We start from the raw sequence: 16,185 nt of genomic DNA, 5'->3' as shown, positions 1-16,185 counted from the left end.
TGTACGGCACCTTGCCAATCCTTTCGAGTATCTTGAAAGGACCCACATAGCGAGGAGCGAGCTTTCCCTTCTTACCAAAATGAACTACACCCTTCCAGGGAGATACCTTGAGAAGAACTCGATCCAACATCAAATTCCAGAGGCTTACGCCTATTATCAGCATAGCTCTTTTGTCTACTCCCGGCCTTGATCAAGTTATCACGGATCTGAAGAATCTTATCCGTTGTCTCTTGAATGATTTCAGGGCTAGTAAACTGCTTTTCACCAATCTCATGCCAGCTGAGAGGAGATCGGCACTTAAGGCCATACAAAGCTTCGAAAGGAGCCATCTGAATACTGGAATGATAGCTGTTGTTGTACGAGAACTCAATCAATGGTAAATGTACATCCCAGTTACCACCAAAGTCGATGACACAAGAACGGAGCATATCCTCTAGGGTCTGAATAGTACGCTCGGTCTGTCCATCCGTTTGAGGATGAAGGGCCGTGCTAGGATTCAAATGAGAACCCATAGCGGATTGAAAAATTTGCCAAAGTCGTGAAGTAAAACGACCATCACGGTCTGAGATTATGTCGAGAGGTATGCCAAGACGGCATATAATCTCATCAGTATAGATTCGAGCACGCTTCTCCACTTTATAATCTTCACGAATAGGAAGGAAGTGGGCTGATTTGGTCAAACGATCAACAATCACCCAGATGTTGTCGTGACCATTAGGTGGACGGGGCAGTTTAGTAATAAAGTCCATAGCAATGCTGTCCCATTTCCAAACTGGGATTTCAGGTTGTTCTAAGAGTCCAGAAGGACGCTGATGCTCAGCCTTTACCTTTGAACAAGTAAGGCATTTAGAGACATATACAGCAATGTCGCTCTTCATACCGGGCCACCAATAAGTCATACACAAGCCATGGTACATCTTATCGGCACCTGGATGAATAGAGTAACGAGATTTGTGAGCCTCAGTCATAATGAGCTCACGGAGATTATCGCGATCTGGCACCCAGATGCGATTGAGGTAGTACTGAAGACCATCAGATTTAGTGTCGAGTTGGTTCACGTTAGCGCCAAGAACTTCAACAGATAGACTTCCTTCATTAGCTGACGAATACTGAGCTTCACGAATACACGCATGCAGATCACTAGAAATACGAATAGCCCTAAAATGAGTTTTACGAATAAGAGCGTCGTCTACTACATTCGCCTTGCCAGGTTGATAGCGAATTTCGCAGTCGTAGTCGTTAAGCAGTTCTACCCAACGTCTCTGTCGCATGTTCAGTTCCTTTTGGTTAAAGATATGTTGAAGGCTCTTATGGTCGGTGAAAACCACACACTTTGTACCATACAGGTGGTGTCGCCAAATCTTTAACGCAAATACCACTGCACCAAGCTCCAGATCGTGAGTAGTGTAGTTTCTCTCAGGTACCTTGAGTTGACGAGAGGCATAAGCAATAACCTTGTCCCGCTGCATAAGCACACAACCCAATCCACGGTTCGAGGCATCACAATATACCACGAAATCGTCATTCCCATCGGGTAGAGTAAGAACATGAGCGTTACACAAAAGGGTCCTAAGAGCCTGAAAAGATTCCTCTTGCTCAGGACCCCAAGCAAAAGGTCTCTCTTTTTGTGTCAGGGAGGTGAGAGGGACAGCGATCTTAGAAAAGTCCGAGATGAATCGGCGGTAATAACCAACCAATCCTAGAAAGGAACGAATCTCAGATGCAGACTTAGGCGTACTCCAATCCTTCACTGCTTCGATTTTAGACGGATCAACATGAATACCTTGCTTACTAACGATAGGACCGAGAAATTGCACTTCATCAATCCAAAACTCACACTTAGAAAATTTAGCATACAAACATTCACCACGTAAGAGTTCAAGCATAAGACGTAAATGACGAGCATGATCGGCTTTAGACTTAGAATAAATGAGAATATCATCAATAAAGACTATCATAAAACGATCCAAATAGGGTTTACAAACACGATTCATGAGGTCCATGAACACAGCGGGTGCGTTGGTCAATCCAAAAGGCATGACCACGAACTCGTAGTGTCCATAACGAGTGCGAAATGCGGTTTTGGGTACATCATCCTCGAGTACACGAAGCTGATGATAACAAGAATGAAGATCGATTTTCGATAAATAGGATGCGCCTTGTAGTTGGTCAAATAGATCATCTATACGAGGTAGAGGGTAACGATTCTTAACGGTAAGTTTGTTAAGTTCACGGTAGTCGATACACATACGAAACGAACCATCCTTCTTCTTGACGAATAGAACAGGAGCACCCCACGGAGAGGTACTTGGGCGAATGAATCCCTTGTCGAGCAGTTCTTGCAGTTGGATGGATAATTCCTGCATCTCGGAAGGTGCAAGACGATAGGGAGCCTTGGCGACATGAGTCGCACCAGGTATGAGATCAATACGAAAGTCAACGGATCTAGGAGGAGGAAGACCAGGAAGATCTTCGGGAAAGACATCAGGGAAATCACACACTACTGGAAAATCGCTTATGTCCTTCCCCTTGCCCTTTTGTTCCACCACGTGGTCCAAGAAGGCAAAGTTTTGTTTACGTAAGCATCTGTTCACTTGAGTGCATGACATCAGCCTTAGTCCTTTCGAAGGTCGGTCTCCATAAACATGCAAAATATCACCGGACGGAAGAGGTAAATGAACAAACTTCTCGTGACAAGCAATCTCGGCATGATTCTTACGCAACCAATCCATACCGATTATGACATCAAAGCTACCCAGTCGCATGGGTATGAGATCAATAGAGAAGAGGTGATCGTTAAGAGTCAGGGAACAATCACACAAAATAGAATCGACGAGAATCGACTTACCATTGGCGACCTCGACAGAGAACAACCCAGGTAACTTGGAGTGTGTACACTTTATCAAAGACTCAAATTCCACGGACACAAAACTTCTATCGGCACCGGTATCAAATAGAATCGAAGCATAAAGGTTGTTCACGAGAAACGTACCATTAACGACGTCATTGTCATTACGAGCCTGATTAGCATTAAGGTTGAAAGCTCGTCCACGAGCGGCTTGCTGCTGGTCCTGGTTCAGCTGAGGACACTGGTTACGAAGATGAGTAGTGTCTCCACACTTGTAGCATGTGCGAACAGCATTGACTGGCCTCGGGTTTTGCTGAGGAGCTGGAAGAGCAGGTAAGGTTGCCTGAGCTAGGGCTTGCTGAGCTGGTTGAGCAGGATTAGCTTGACGACAGTAAGGGGTCGTGTGACCATAGCGGTTGCAATTGGTGCATGTGACAACCCTCAAAATTAAATGTATTCCGTACAACTTATTAATGATAATTAAAGTGCTTGATGATTGTGCTGAATCACTTAACGGCTTTCTGATTTCTGTGTTACACTTACATGTGCTTGTTAACATACTAGTAGTATACAGAAAAGTTACTAAATAGTCCTGTGTGTTTTCCTAAGTGTTAGAAATTAAAAGTGTTAAATAAATATAAAAGACACTTTACGAATTAATTAAGCACTTTAACAGAACAACACCAAACTGAACAACCGGACTTTACCCGGAACATAAAAATATTGTCAGACACATTGTTTTTATTTTTCTAAGCTAGTTAGGGTCCCCGAATACCCTAACACACTACATATTACATAACACACTTAAACCTCTAACTAAATCACTTAACTTCTAACTAAACCAAACTAACAACCATTGAAACACAACTAGACAACCCCCCCCCCCCATGTAAACGGTTCAAAGGGTGGCCCCCACCCTTGATTTTTCTTGAATTAAAAATTGGAGCTTGTTGGGTATTTAGTAAACATGTGGACTAATGGATACAAGGGTATTGGAAGTTTATCTATAAATCCACTAGATCATCATACCCTCATTCTCATCTTCACCAACAACTTTCCTTCTCTCTTCTTCCCCTCTTGATCGGCCGAGAACAACCACCACCATACTGTAACGCCTCGTATTTTCGATCTTTCTAATTATAGCTTGATGACTTGTACTTTCCAATTTAGTCAATTGTACTCTCGTTTATTCCCAAGTTTCATTCCGAGACTTGAATCATAATGAAAAAATGCATTATTTTAATCACATGTTTGCTTGATTTCTATGTCGTGAAATTTCACGTTGAAACACGTTGAAACTATGTTAAGCACGTAAGAACAGTGAAATTCCATCTAAATCTCAGCTCTTAAATTCATCGTTGCCAATAGATTACCCTAAACCGAACAAAAATCGGGAATTCGTACGTTAATTCGGTTGAAATATCAAAATTGGGGTTAAAATGATTTTTATACTATTTTATTAATATTTTAAATAATTAAATAAACTAATTAAGTAAATAAATTAGTATTATAAATAAATATAAAAAAAAATAAATAACTTTTATTGAATTTTAGTTAATATTAACTAACTTGGTTAACACATCCTTTGAAACATTGTAGATAACCTAGTTATGGCTAACTAGGTTAGTTTTATTAAGGGATCACTAACTGGGTTAAAAAAAATGGGTATATGCGCGTGGAACCAGGATCGAACCGGAGACCTTCTGCTTAACAAACGACTCACTAACCACTCGGCTGGGAATGCCACATCCAAACGAAATAGGAAAGCATTTATTCTTATGCGCTGTTTCCGGTTAAACCCAATTTAAAATCAAACCGCCAAAAATTGAACACAGCAAGCATGCAAGATTTCCTTATTTCCTGATTGAAGTTTCCTTTTTAACGATTCCGCGTTCCAAAATTTTATAACAATCAAGACCATGATTTGATCTTGATTACGCGATTTCCGTTTTTAACCTCAATCACGAACATAGCCACGGTCTTGGTCCACGTTCTTCGATAGTTACCATCTTCCGAATTTGGAAACCTTGAGCAACGAACAACTATAAAAGCCGAAGCCTCACCACCTCCGAACACACCTCAGTTCCTCGTTAACAACTCGCCGGAGTAAACCGTAGTCACCGGAGCTTCGCCAAACAACCCGAAGACGCCGAACAAACCAAAGCACCCGATCGTTTCATCTTCGTTCGTCTCCACCGGAGAACCTCCGCACCGCCACCACATCGCCGGAACTCGCCGCTGTCAACCACCGCCGGTCGCCGGAGCCGGAGAAGACGACCGGTAAAAGCCTCCGATTCTTTTTTTTATTTCCGTCGATATTTTTTTGTTACTGTTAGTCAATTCTTTTTTTTTATTTATTTAATATTAATATCAATTGTTTTTATTATTATTATTATTATTATTATTATTATTATTATTATTATATTCTAAATCAGATTTATTTATTATATCTATTATTATTATTATTAAAACAGAATTATTAATATAATTATTATCAGAATTATTAATAACAGATTTATTCAAATAAAGTATAAAATCTGATATATTATTATAAATCAGATTTAGTTAAAAAAAAAACACAATTATTTATATCACATTTAATAAAACAGATTTATAATTTAAATCTGAAATAATTTATTTCAGAATTGATGTTGTCAGAATTGTTTTTATATTTTTAAATCTGAAATATTATTTAATCAGATTTATTTATAAATTCCAGAATTTATATTATTTTCTTTTTAATCAGAATTTAAATCAGGATTATTATTTCAAATAATATTCAGGATTTATATTTTAATCAGAAATTATAATTACTATTTATTTAAAACAGAATTTTTATTTTGTTATTTAAATCAGAATTTTTATTTTACTTAAATCTGAATTATAACTCTTTAACTAATCAGAATTATTGTTTTATATTTATTTATTAAAATCAGAATTATTATTTAAAAACAGAAATTATATTTTTAAATCAGAATTATTTTCAGATTTATTATCTTATTTTTTTTCAGAATTTTATAGACTTATTATTGTAATCAGATTTATTATTTTAAATCAAAAATTATATTTAAATATATATCAGAATTTTATTTTTAAATACATAATAATTAGGAATCATTATTTGTATAATCCAACATTTTAGTAGTAATACTTATAATATTTTGGTAAAATCGGTAATATTATTTTACTCATTTATTTGTCATATATTTTTAAATATAACAATATGAAACATATGATTATTATTTAAGAATGTTGATAGTATTTCATGCCTTGTTATTTAAATAAACCCTAAATTCTCAATATTTAACAAATACTCAAAATTATTAGGGTAAATCTCTTGTGCAACGACACTTGGAACAATCCTCACATTCTCTTTCCAAGAAATACGCAACGCACTCCAAGGTGAGTATACATGACCCATTTTCGTTTTACACTTTTGGGTGCAATATGTATTACATATCAAACATCACAACACATTAAACATTTTATGCACACTCATTCCATATTCTATGTGACACACTTTATTCATGTTAGACATGTTATGCTACTGTAAACACCTAATGACTATGTGTTCATTAACTTCGTACAAGCCTCCCCTAACAATGGTAGCGCTATAGGTTGAGAAACGCCCCTCCTGTTCTATGAGCAGGTATTGTTAGGTTTAAACTATGTCAAACATACTCAAACTCGTTTGGGTACACTTTAATTGCGTTAAACTTTGGTTTGGACACATAGAGTAACATCGTTTCGAGTATATACTGTTAACATGATATTGTATTTCACATTTGGATATGAGCAACATTTTAAACACGTACTATGCTATGTATGAAAACTTGTATACTCGCCAACATGTTTTTGTTGACATTATTTTAATACATATTGCAGGTTGAAAGTACAATATTCAAGAATCGAGCTAGGATGAACTCTAGAAACCCACATAACATTTGAATTATTGTTGAACAATATGTTGTATTGTTTGGAACTATGTATTTCACTTTAGAGTTTATGAAATGAATTAAATAAATTATTGTCACATTTAGTGTTATGTTGTTTTGAGCAATTTGTTCGTCTCATCCCGATGTTTCCGCCATCGGTTGGGGTGTGACAGATTGGTATCAGAGCCATAACTATAGGGAATTAGGTAGGATTGCCTTACTTTCCCCTAGTCTATAGTAGGAGTACTCTGATACCAGATTGGTATCAGAGCCATAACTATAGGAAATTAGGAATGCCTTGCCTAGTCTATAGTTTAGGAGCTTTTTCACTATGTGTTGCTTAAAACAACTTTCCTTCTATCTTCTTTGCTTCCCTCTATTTTCTTTTGGACTCTTAATATACATGCCTTTCCTAAGGCTAACACAAATACACACTTGGAGGCTTTGAAGACACTCTTACAACACAATCGAAATGATTCATCAAGATAGGGGTGATTCCCACACTTGGTGATGATTTTCACTCAGCTATACTTTGATTTTTGCACGAAATCTACCCTCAAGTTAGGAGTGATATCCAAACCTTGTTGGGAGTTTTCCATCTCATATTCTAGTGGACCCTTATCTTAGGATAAGTACCAACCACATTAGGGTACGATGTTATCAAGTTAGAGGTGATACTCGCATCTTGTTTAACTAGTCCCACTCCTCGATTTTCGCTCTCGCCAAAGTTTCGATTTCCCAATCGATTAAGGACGTGTAGTAACTGGAAGGGTTAGGTACCGGTAGTCGGGACGTCCTGTCTAGGTTTGGCATTCGTATAAATCCATTAAGGACCCGTTGCCTACCTGGGGACCATCGATGAGAGTACTAATACCTATTAGGCCAAAGCACGTTTCCTTAATTCGAAAAGGTCTTCGATTCACTTTGGAAGTGTCATATGTTACGTTCCGTGACAATCCATGTTTTACGTTAAATCTCTTTTATGTTACCTCAATTATTATGTGTTTTACGTTTGAGCGTTTCATTCATTTCAAGCTTGGAGACAAGTTACGCACTATCGTCGTAACCTAAAACAATTAATGATACTCCCTCGTGAACAAATTAAATTTATTATGCTTTCATTATACATGTTATACTATGTGAAAATCTATGACATTTCATTCATTTTATGTGAACAACAATGTGAAAGACAATGTGCTATGTGATGCATTCATGAAACCAATTTTCCTAAATAAAAACCTTATGATCAAAGTCTCATTTTATAAACCTTTAGATATAATCTTTTCAAAAGTTTCATCTTGATTTCGAGGACGAAATCTCCTAAAGTAGGGGAGACTGTAACGCCTCGTATTTTCGATCTTTCTAATTATAGCTTGATGACTTGTACTTTCCAATTTAGTCAATTGTACTCTCGTTTATTCCCAAGTTTCATTCCGAGACTTGAATCATAATGAAAAAATGCATTATTTTAATCACATGTTTGCTTGATTTCTATGTCGTGAAATTTCACGTTGAAACACGTTGAAACTATGTTAAGCACGTAAGAACAGTGAAATTCCATCTAAATCTCAGCTCTTAAATTCATCGTTGCCAATAGATTACCCTAAACCGAACAAAAATCGGGAATTCGTACGTTAATTCGGTTGAAATATCAAAATTGGGGTTAAAATGATTTTTATACTATTTTATTAATATTTTAAATAATTAAATAAACTAATTAAGTAAATAAATTAGTATTATAAATAAATATAAAAAAAAAATAAATAACTTTTATTGAATTTTAGTTAATATTAACTAACTTGGTTAACACATCCTTTGAAACATTGTAGATAACCTAGTTATGGCTAACTAGGTTAGTTTTATTAAGGGATCACTAACTGGGTTAAAAAAATGGGTATATGCGCGTGGAACCAGGATCGAACCGGAGACCTTCTGCTTAACAAACGACTCACTAACCACTCGGCTGGGAATGCCACATCCAAACGAAATAGGAAAGCATTTATTCTTATGCGCTGTTTCCGGTTAAACCCAATTTAAAATCAAACCGCCAAAAATTGAACACAGCAAGCATGCAAGATTTCCTTATTTCCTGATTGAAGTTTCCTTTTTAACGATTCCGCGTTCCAAAATTTTATAACAATCAAGACCATGATTTGATCTTGATTACGCGATTTCCGTTTTTAACCTCAATCACGAACATAGCCACGGTCTTGGTCCACGTTCTTCGATAGTTACCATCTTCCGAATTTGGAAACCTTGAGCAACGAACAACTATAAAAGCCGAAGCCTCACCACCTCCGAACACACCTCAGTTCCTCGTTAACAACTCGCCGGAGTAAACCGTAGTCACCGGAGCTTCGCCAAACAACCCGAAGACGCCGAACAAACCAAAGCACCCGATCGTTTCATCTTCGTTCGTCTCCACCGGAGAACCTCCGCACCGCCACCACATCGCCGGAACTCGCCGCTGTCAACCACCGCCGGTCGCCGGAGCCGGAGAAGACGACCGGTAAAAGCCTCCGATTCTTTTTTTTATTTCCGTCGATATTTTTTTGTTACTGTTAGTCAATTCTTTTTTTTTTATTTATTTAATATTAATATCAATTGTTTTTATTATTATTATTATTATTATTATTATTATTATTATTATTATTATATTCTAAATCAGATTTATTTATTATATCTATTATTATTATTATTAAAACAGAATTATTAATATAATTATTATCAGAATTATTAATAACAGATTTATTCAAATAAAGTATAAAATCTGATATATTATTATAAATCAGATTTAGTTAAAAAAAAACACAATTATTTATATCACATTTAATAAAACAGATTTATAATTTAAATCTGAAATAATTTATTTCAGAATTGATGTTGTCAGAATTGTTTTTATATTTTTAAATCTGAAATATTATTTAATCAGATTTATTTATAAATTCCAGAATTTATATTATTTTCTTTTTAATCAGAATTTAAATCAGGATTATTATTTCAAATAATATTCAGGATTTATATTTTAATCAGAAATTATAATTACTATTTATTTAAAACAGAATTTTTATTTTGTTATTTAAATCAGAATTTTTATTTTACTTAAATCTGAATTATAACTCTTTAACTAATCAGAATTATTGTTTTATATTTATTTATTAAAATCAGAATTATTATTTAAAAACAGAAATTATATTTTTAAATCAGAATTATTTTCAGATTTATTATCTTATTTTTTTTCAGAATTTTATAGACTTATTATTGTAATCAGATTTATTATTTTAAATCAAAAATTATATTTAAATATATATCAGAATTTTATTTTTAAATACATAATAATTAGGAATCATTATTTGTATAATCCAACATTTTAGTAGTAATACTTATAATATTTTGGTAAAATCGGTAATATTATTTTACTCATTTATTTGTCATATATTTTTAAATATAACAATATGAAACATATGATTATTATTTAAGAATGTTGATAGTATTTCATGCCTTGTTATTTAAATAAACCCTAAATTCTCAATATTTAACAAATACTCAAAATTATTAGGGTAAATCTCTTGTGCAACGACACTTGGAACAATCCTCACATTCTCTTTCCAAGAAATACGCAACGCACTCCAAGGTGAGTATACATGACCCATTTTCGTTTTACACTTTTGGGTGCAATATGTATTACATATCAAACATCACAACACATTAAACATTTTATGCACACTCATTCCATATTCTATGTGACATACTTTATTCATGTTAGACATGTTATGCTACTGTAAACACCTAATGACTATGTGTTCATTAACTTCGTACAAGCCTCCCCTAACAATGGTAGCGCTATAGGTTGAGAAACGCCCCTCCTGTTCTATGAGCAGGTATTGTTAGGTTTAAACTATGTCAAACATACTCAAACTCGTTTGGGTACACTTTAATTGCGTTAAACTTTGGTTTGGACACATAGAGTAACATCGTTTCGAGTATATACTGTTAACATGATATTGTATTTCACATTTGGATATGAGCAACATTTTAAACACGTACTATGCTATGTATGAAAACTTGTATACTCGCCAACATGTTTTTGTTGACATTATTTTAATACATATTGCAGGTTGAAAGTACAAGATTCAAGAATCGAGCTAGGATGAACTCTAGAAACCCACATAACATTTGAATTATTGTTGAACAATATGTTGTATTGTTTGGAACTATGTATTTCACTTTAGAGTTTATGAAATGAATTAAATAAATTATTGTCACATTTAGTGTTATGTTGTTTTGAGCAATTTGTTCGTCTCATCCCGATGTTTCCGCCATCGGTTGGGGTGTGACAGATTGGTATCAGAGCCATAACTATAGGGAATTAGGTAGGATTGCCTTACTTTCCCCTAGTCTATAGTAGGAGTACTCTGATACCAGATTGGTATCAGAGCCATAACTATAGGAAATTAGGAATGCCTTGCCTAGTCTATAGTTTAGGAGCTTTTTCACTATGTGTTGCTTAAAACAACTTTCCTTCTATCTTCTTTGCTTCCCTCTATTTTCTTTTGGACTCTTAATATACATGCCTTTCCTAAGGCTAACACAAATACACACTTGGAGGCTTTGAAGACACTCTTACAACACAATCGAAATGATTCATCAAGATAGGGGTGATTCCCACACTTGGTGATGATTTTCACTCAGCTATACTTTGATTTTTGCACGAAATCTACCCTCAAGTTAGGAGTGATATCCAAACCTTGTTGGGAGTTTTCCATCTCATATTCTAGTGGACCCTTATCTTAGGATAAGTACCAACCACATTAGGGTACGATGTTATCAAGTTAGAGGTGATACTCGCATCTTGTTTAACTAGTCCCACTCCTCGATTTTCGCTCTCGCCAAAGTTTCGATTTCCCAATCGATTAAGGACGTGTAGTAACTGGAAGGGTTAGGTACCGGTAGTCGGGACGTCCTGTCTAGGTTTGGCATTCGTATAAATCCATTAAGGACCCGTTGCCTACCTGGGGACCATCGATGAGAGTACTAATACCTATTAGGCCAAAGCACGTTTCCTTAATTCGAAAAGGTCTTCGATTCACTTTGGAAGTGTCATATGTTACGTTCCGTGACAATCCATGTTTTACGTTAAATCTCTTTTATGTTACCTCAATTATTATGTGTTTTACGTTTGAGCGTTTCATTCATTTCAAGCTTGGAGACAAGTTACGCACTATCGTCGTAACCTAAAACAATTAATGATACTCCCTCGTGAACAAATTAAATTTATTATGCTTTCATTATACATGTTATACTATGTGAAAATCTATGACATTTCATTCATTTTATGTGAACAACAATGTGAAAGACAATGTGCTATGTGATGCATTCATGAAACCAATTTTCCTAAATAAAAACCTTATGATCAAAGTCTCATTTTATAAACCTTTAGATATAATCTTTTCAAAAGTTTCATCTTGATTTCGAGGACGAAATCTCCTAAAGTAGGGGAGACTGTAACGCCTCGTATTTTCGATCTTTCTAATTATAGCTTGATGACTTGTACTTTCCAATTTAGTCAATTGTACTCTCGTTTATTCCCAAGTTTCATTCCGAGACTTGAATCATAATGAAAAAATGCATTATTTTAATCACATGTTTGCTTGATTTCTATGTCGTGAAATTTCACGTTGAAACACGTTGAAACTATGTTAAGCACGTAAGAACAGTGAAATTCCATCTAAATCTCAGCTCTTAAATTCATCGTTGCCAATAGATTACCCTAAACCGAACAAAAATCGGGAATTCGTACGTTAATTCGGTTGAAATATCAAAATTGGGGTTAAAATGATTTTTATACTATTTTATTAATATTTTAAATAATTAAATAAACTAATTAAGTAAATAAATTAGTATTATAAATAAATATAAAAAAAATAAATAACTTTTATTGAATTTTAGTTAATATTAACTAACTTGGTTAACACATCCTTTGAAACATTGTAGATAACCTAGTTATGGCTAACTAGGTTAGTTTTATTAAGGGATCACTAACTGGGTTAAAAAAATGGGTATATGCGCGTGGAACCAGGATCGAACCGGAGACCTTCTGCTTAACAAACGACTCACTAACCACTCGGCTGGGAATGCCACATCCAAACGAAATAGGAAAGCATTTATTCTTATGCGCTGTTTCCGGTTAAACCCAATTTAAAATCAAACCGCCAAAAATTGAACACAGCAAGCATGCAAGATTTCCTTATTTCCTGATTGAAGTTTCCTTTTTAACGATTCCGCGTTCCAAAATTTTATAACAATCAAGACCATGATTTGATCTTGATTACGCGATTTCCGTTTTTAACCTCAATCACGAACATAGCCACGGTCTTGGTCCACGTTCTTCGATAGTTACCATCTTCCGAATTTGGAAACCTTGAGCAACGAACAACTATAAAAGCCGAAGCCTCACCACCTCCGAACACACCTCAGTTCCTCGTTAACAACTCGCCGGAGTAAACCGTAGTCACCGGAGCTTCGCCAAACAACCCGAAGACGCCGAACAAACCAAAGCACCCGATCGTTTCATCTTCGTTCGTCTCCACCGGAGAACCTCCGCACCGCCACCACATCGCCGGAACTCGCCGCTGTCAACCACCGCCGGTCGCCGGAGCCGGAGAAGACGACCGGTAAAAGCCTCCGATTCTTTTTTTTATTTCCGTCGATATTTTTTTGTTACTGTTAGTCAATTCTTTTTTTTTATTTATTTAATATTAATATCAATTGTTTTTATTATTATTATTATTATTATTATTATTATTATTATTATTATTATATTCTAAATCAGATTTATTTATTATATCTATTATTATTATTATTAAAACAGAATTATTAATATAATTATTATCAGAATTATTAATAACAGATTTATTCAAATAAAGTATAAAATCTGATATATTATTATAAATCAGATTTAGTTAAAAAAAAACACAATTATTTATATCACATTTAATAAAACAGATTTATAATTTAAATCTGAAATAATTTATTTCAGAATTGATGTTGTCAGAATTGTTTTTATATTTTTAAATCTGAAATATTATTTAATCAGATTTATTTATAAATTCCAGAATTTATATTATTTTCTTTTTAATCAGAATTTAAATCAGGATTATTATTTCAAATAATATTCAGGATTTATATTTTAATCAGAAATTATAATTACTATTTATTTAAAACAGAATTTTTATTTTGTTATTTAAATCAGAATTTTTATTTTACTTAAATCTGAATTATAACTCTTTAACTAATCAGAATTATTGTTTTATATTTATTTATTAAAATCAGAATTATTATTTAAAAACAGAAATTATATTTTTAAATCAGAATTATTTTCAGATTTATTATCTTATTTTTTTTCAGAATTTTATAGACTTATTATTGTAATCAGATTTATTATTTTAAATCAAAAATTATATTTAAATATATATCAGAATTTTATTTTTAAATACATAATAATTAGGAATCATTATTTGTATAATCCAACATTTTAGTAGTAATACTTATAATATTTTGGTAAAATCGGTAATATTATTTTACTCATTTATTTGTCATATATTTTTAAATATAACAATATGAAACATATGATTATTATTTAAGAATGTTGATAGTATTTCATGCCTTGTTATTTAAATAAACCCTAAATTCTCAATATTTAACAAATACTCAAAATTATTAGGGTAAATCTCTTGTGCAACGACACTTGGAACAATCCTCACATTCTCTTTCCAAGAAATACGCAACGCACTCCAAGGTGAGTATACATGACCCATTTTCGTTTTACACTTTTGGGTGCAATATGTATTACATATCAAACATCACAACACATTAAACATTTTATGCACACTCATTCCATATTCTATGTGACACACTTTATTCATGTTAGACATGTTATGCTACTGTAAACACCTAATGACTATGTGTTCATTAACTTCGTACAAGCCTCCCCTAACAATGGTAGCGCTATAGGTTGAGAAACGCCCCTCCTGTTCTATGAGCAGGTATTGTTAGGTTTAAACTATGTCAAACATACTCAAACTCGTTTGGGTACACTTTAATTGCGTTAAACTTTGGTTTGGACACATAGAGTAACATCGTTTCGAGTATATACTGTTAACATGATATTGTATTTCACATTTGGATATGAGCAACATTTTAAACACGTACTATGCTATGTATGAAAACTTGTATACTCGCCAACATGTTTTTGTTGACATTATTTTAATACATATTGCAGGTTGAAAGTACAAGATTCAAGAATCGAGCTAGGATGAACTCTAGAAACCCACATAACATTTGAATTATTGTTGAACAATATGTTGTATTGTTTGGAACTATGTATTTCACTTTAGAGTTTATGAAATGAATTAAATAAATTATTGTCACATTTAGTGTTATGTTGTTTTGAGCAATTTGTTCGTCTCATCCCGATGTTTCCGCCATCGGTTGGGGTGTGACACATACCACCACCCTCACTTCATCTTCCAAGCAATCTACATACATTCAAGAGTGTTAGAAGGTGAACAACGAAGCTCGGTGTGTTCGGAAGTTAAAGGACCTTCTCTATTCGCTATTAACCACCACATTTCTACACTTGAACTTCCCTAGTGTTGAACTAGTGGTAAGAACTTAGATCCATTCATTTTTCATGTTATTAGAGTGGTTACTAGTTATTTGATGATGAGAATCCATGAACACTAAAAGATCATAAACAAAGTCTTGAACATAAAGTAACAAGATGATAAACTAAGATGAACTCATGGTTAAATGAAGTTGGTTTGGTCATGTTGATGATTACTTGATGTTTATTTGGTGATTACTAGCAATATGATGTTTGATCATCATATGAAGCTTGTTAAGTTATGATCGAAAACATGACTTAACAAGTTAGAGGTGATTATGTGTGCATAAAATAATCATCTTCTTGTTAGAGCATGAACTTGGGAATAAAAATGATTGTTCTTGAAAAACAATAAACCAAGTGAACTAGTGATTCTTGTAGATCTAAAACATGTGAATGATTTTTCTAAATAAATCAAGTCTAAAAGACGGGTCTTGAAGGATCATAACTTTTATTGCATATACATTATTTTTGGAAATTAAAAGGGAATAAAGATGCAAGTGAAACTTGAAAATTTGGTAAACAAATATTTTGTAAAAATATGTTCACAAGTTGTGAACATCTAAAAATCACAAGAATGAGATTTTAAATAAAGTAAACACACTTTGGAGGTTAACTAAAACCACTAAACACCCCACCAAGTTACTACGCGTTTTTATGAAAAACCAAGTTCATGTTGTATGTAAAGTGCATTGTTTTTGCACTTGACTAGTGCAATGTTATTTAGTAACTTGTTG

The 16,185-nt window shown here is 33.9% G+C and overlaps 2 long non-coding RNA genes across 2 annotated transcripts; both read left to right on the top strand.

The window, feature by feature from the left end:
- The first annotated feature begins 10,314 nt into the window (after positions 1 to 10,314).
- LOC110871219 lies at positions 10,315 to 11,060 on the top strand. Its single transcript, XR_002553565.2, has 2 exons — positions 10,315 to 10,417; positions 10,901 to 11,060. It is a non-coding gene; the product is annotated as an uncharacterized LOC110871219 (long non-coding RNA).
- A 2,045-nt stretch (positions 11,061 to 13,105) lies between these two features.
- LOC110871220 lies at positions 13,106 to 15,224 on the top strand. The gene is made up of 3 exons (XR_002553566.2): positions 13,106 to 13,457; positions 14,507 to 14,581; positions 15,065 to 15,224. It is a non-coding gene; the product is annotated as an uncharacterized LOC110871220 (long non-coding RNA).
- The last annotated feature ends 961 nt before the right edge of the window (positions 15,225 to 16,185 follow it).

Source organism: Helianthus annuus, chromosome 8 (genome assembly GCF_002127325.2).
Source record: "Helianthus annuus cultivar XRQ/B chromosome 8, HanXRQr2.0-SUNRISE, whole genome shotgun sequence".
Taxonomy (NCBI): Eukaryota; Viridiplantae; Streptophyta; class Magnoliopsida; order Asterales; family Asteraceae; genus Helianthus; species Helianthus annuus.
Note: the sequence above shows the minus strand (reverse complement) of the source record. Positions and strands in the feature narration are given on the sequence as shown.